Raw genomic sequence first — 4,140 nt, 5'->3', positions numbered from 1 at the left:
CAGGCGAGCGGGAAACATTCCCCCAGAGCCACTTCCCACCCGTTTTCCCACCCTGGCTGCACAGCACAGGGGAGGGAGAGTGGAGTTTATGGAGTATGGAGACAGGACCCAACGATGGGAACAGGGGATGGGGCTCAGGAGGCAGAGCTCCCTGCAGGCACGTGCCCTGCCAGGCTCCAGCCGGGAAAACGGCTTTACGGAGCCGCAAATATATTTCTTCCACTTCTCATGGGAGGTCCTGAGAAGGGACAGATTTAACACTGCTCCATTTCCACCAAGTATTGATCAGATACTGGTGTTCTGGAGCAGCAGACAGCTCCCATCCATTAGGAGGATGCTCCCTGCTGCATTAAGCCCTGCAGCTGGCAATCAGAAGCCCTCAAAGGCTGACTCTAAGAGCAATTGCTCTCCGTATTATTGCATTTTCAATAGAAGACCAATCTCTAAGAGGTTACATTTATTCCCATCATCAAAAATGGCTAACTGGATGAACAACAGCCCCAGCAGTCAGAGAGCAAGGGCATGGCGGGGATATCTGCAAATAACCCCACAGAGCAGGATGGAGCAGCAGAGACTGTTGGTCTGCTGCAAGGACAGGCTACAGGGGAGGGAAGAGACCCCTCTCCAGGGAGCTGCCAGACCCCAAGTTACAAAGAATGTGATAAACATGGCCAGAAAATAATTCCTGAAGAGGTGTCCAGAGGAAGATGGACTGAAGGAAGCTCCTGCATCACCAGCTATCCTCCACAGGACCTGCTCCCACCTTACTCACACTGAGTTTCAGACCTGGGGAGGCTGGTTCACACCACAGGGCTCGGGCAGTGGAGACGCGGGAGATTTGTGATCTGAGGCCTCCATCTGCCTGGACTGCTGATTTTCCCTCTCACCTGGGATTTTGCAGGCTTATTAAAGGACTAAAACTGAAAAAGAAAAGTGGGAAGTCCAGGGAAGGAAAGGGAAGAAGAGCAGGAGGGTGTCATGGTGCATGCAGAGATGGTGCCTTTGCAGGGAGAAGTGTCCCAAGACACAGGTCAGGAATCCCAGACTCTGTGACATGCTGAAGACAATAATTCACATCCTTTCAAACACAAGCAGCAGGACAGCTGCAGATCCCACATCCCAGCTCAGGTTGCCAGCAGGATGGCCTGAGCTAGCTGCTGTGCTTTGCAGGAAACCAGAAAACCAAAGGTGAGGGGCCTCACTGGGTGACAGGAGAGGGTGCAGACAGCCAGAGCCACCGGAGAAGAGGTGGCGATATTCTCCCTCCGTCTCACAGCTCACTGTTACCACCTTGCTGCCAGCACAGACCACAGCTCCTCTGACTGCAAAGGTCCTGTGGATGCTCTTCACCCACAGAACGAGCCAGCCTAGCACCAGTCCTGCCACAGCTCCCACACCTCCTGCAGAACACGGTGCCCAGCAGCTGGGAGGGACCTGGGCACTCCTCACCTCTCAGCCAGGGACACTGTCATCCCCTGTGGCACCACGCCGTGACCATCCCAATCCTCCCTGTGACCTGGATCACTCCCACTTGGCTTCAGTTTGGAAACTGGACCCAAGCTGAGGCTGTTAAGGAGAACAAGGTAAGAGCAGCAAAGGGCAGACCAGCTCCCTGCCCCCTGGGGCATCCAGCAACCCAACGGCAGCACTTCAGAGGCAAGATAAAGCTCCCACCCCTTCACGTGGCCTGCTCCACACGTTGCTTCCCAGCAAACACATTTCCAGAGCTCAGAGCTGAGCTGGAAAGGGCAGGAGGCAGCAGGGGAGGGTGCTCAAAGCAGGCAGGGTTGAAATCTGCTGGAGTGCCTTCTGATGCCTTCATCTACCAAAGCAAGCAGCACGCACCCAGATCGCAGAGACAGTAAAACAAATCTGCTCATTGCTGTCTAGCTAAGAGGCATTTCTTTCATGCTACAGCAACTGCTTCCTGTAATCAATTCACTGCTGAGTCCACGAGACAACAGAACATGTTTCTTCCCCAAAACAAGGAGCTGATTTCAATTGATCTGGAGGTAGAAACAGCCTCCTGTCAATCCCAGAGAGACCCGGACTGTGGGAATCACCAGGCAGCCCTCAGAGCCTGTCGACCTTTCTCTAGCCCCCACGTTTCTGGAGCAGGGAGGAACTGGCAGCGAGCACTGCTGCCAGAAGGAAAGCTGGCCCAGTAACTTGCTGAGCGAGCAGAGCCCTGGCTGGGTGGGAGGGAAAGCACAAGCCGTGCTGCGGGGCGCCCAAGCTGCAGCCCAGACCCATTTGTACTCCACAGGATCCTCTCCTCTACCTGTTGGCACACCAGACAACAGGGTCCCCCTCGGAAGCCAAGGCTGAGATGAACTCTCAGCACTTGCTCTGCTCAGCAGAAGTGCTGGTTGTGTTTGAGCTGCTGGAGCTGTGCCCTCCTGCTGAGGAGGGGTTTTGCCACACTGCTGGTTTGTTAGGCTGTGGCGAGTGGGGTCTTAGCAAGATTCCTCAGCAGGGAGGTGCAGGAGCATCACTTCTCAAAAGCTTCCCCCCTCTGGAGGACCTGGCACTGCTCTGCAGCAGCCTGGGGTCAGGAGGCTGAGAGCTGGGCACGTCACGACACGATACTGCAGCACAGACAGGCAGGGAGCAGTTCCTGGTGGTAACAGCTTGACAAAATTGCTTTTTAAATCCCTCCGTTTCTGAGCTGATCTGATTTTTTTTAACCCTGCCACAAGTCTCAGCCACACAGGGCTGGTAATTTCTTCTTCAATTTCTCAGCCATCCCTCTAGAACAGAGTGCAGCAGATTTCCCTAATTCACATTATCAGCACCATTTGCCTCAAGAATGACAGAAGGACCACCTGAGATTCAACAGAAAGCTGCTGCCCCTGGGGTTTCCCCCTCTTCTCAGGCTCCACGATGGCTCTGCCTTCAGCCTCCTTCCTCAGAGCCGTGCAGAGTGTGAACCCACTGCCCAGCAAATGATCAGCACATGCAAAACCTCTCTTAAAGAGAAAAATCTATTCCCTTCCTAGGCTGTTAGACGCCACGGATAATTGATACACAGCTTCACAAGATAAAGAAATGAACCATTTTTCCTTCTGGAGGCCCCTTCTGCCTCCAACTCTCCGAGCTGGGTAGCCTTTGACCTTGAGTTCTTGCATTAATGCCTGCACACAGTCAGAGCAGGGATATCACACACACACTCAGCTCCTCTCCTGGGGTTTCGCTTTCTTCTGCCCCTGAATAATGGCAGCTTTGTCCTCCAGTAAATGAAGGAGCAGCCAGTTTATTGCAGGCCCAGCTTGTTCTCAAAGATAAACCCAGTGAAAAATGTCACCTGCTGATCTGATCCGCCCCGTGTGCCACTTTAGCAGCTGCTCTATCCCAAACACCCATTATCATCAAACAGGTGGAATAATGGAAGTGTATACAGCACACATACATAAACATGAGAGCTGGGGGGAGAGATGCCACTCGGCTGGCAGCCCTGCAGGCCTGGCTCAGAGAGCTGCTTTGTTCCAGAGCCACAAGGGCCCAGATTCACAACGAGCTCTGTCGCTGCCCCGCTGGCACTGCGGCGGCTGAGGGCAGAGCTCCCAGCAGCTGGTGCCCTGCAGAGCGCCCAGACCCGGGCACCAGGACCCTCAGCAGGGATGGGGGTGGGAGGGATGTGCCCTGGCAAGGCAGCCAGAGCTGTCCTGGGCTTCACTCCCAGAGGGGCTTAATGCGTGTCTGCGCTTCGAGAGGCTGTGGGGACTCTGCTGCTCTGTCAGTTATGATACAGCCACAGGGGCAAGCGAAGGCAGAAAAGTGGGAGTGCTGTTTGCCAACAGCTGCCTCAACTGCCTCCACCCCAGCTACTGCCAGCAGCCCCAGCTCTGCGAGCCCCACGATTCGTTTAAAGCCATTTCCCAAGCACAGGCAGTTTAATTCTGCTGCCCTTCAGCGACCCTGCTTTGATTTCTTACCGAGGCCCCGAAATCAATGGAAGGTTTGGATTGAGCTTAGCAGAGCACAAACAGGAAAGCCACACAATAAATTACCTTTGCAGGCACGAAGGATTCACCTGGGACAGGGCTATTACCTAGTAACCAGGAAGCAACCACGGGTTCTCAGCGTCACGCCTGGCTCTGGTGAGCGCAGCTTTCACCTCTGATGGGAGCCTGTGGGAGC

This window comes from Merops nubicus, unplaced genomic scaffold (genome assembly GCF_000691845.1).
Source record: "Merops nubicus isolate BGI_N331 unplaced genomic scaffold, ASM69184v1 scaffold6216, whole genome shotgun sequence".
NCBI classification, from domain to species: Eukaryota; Metazoa; Chordata; class Aves; order Coraciiformes; family Meropidae; genus Merops; species Merops nubicus.
Note: the sequence above shows the minus strand (reverse complement) of the source record.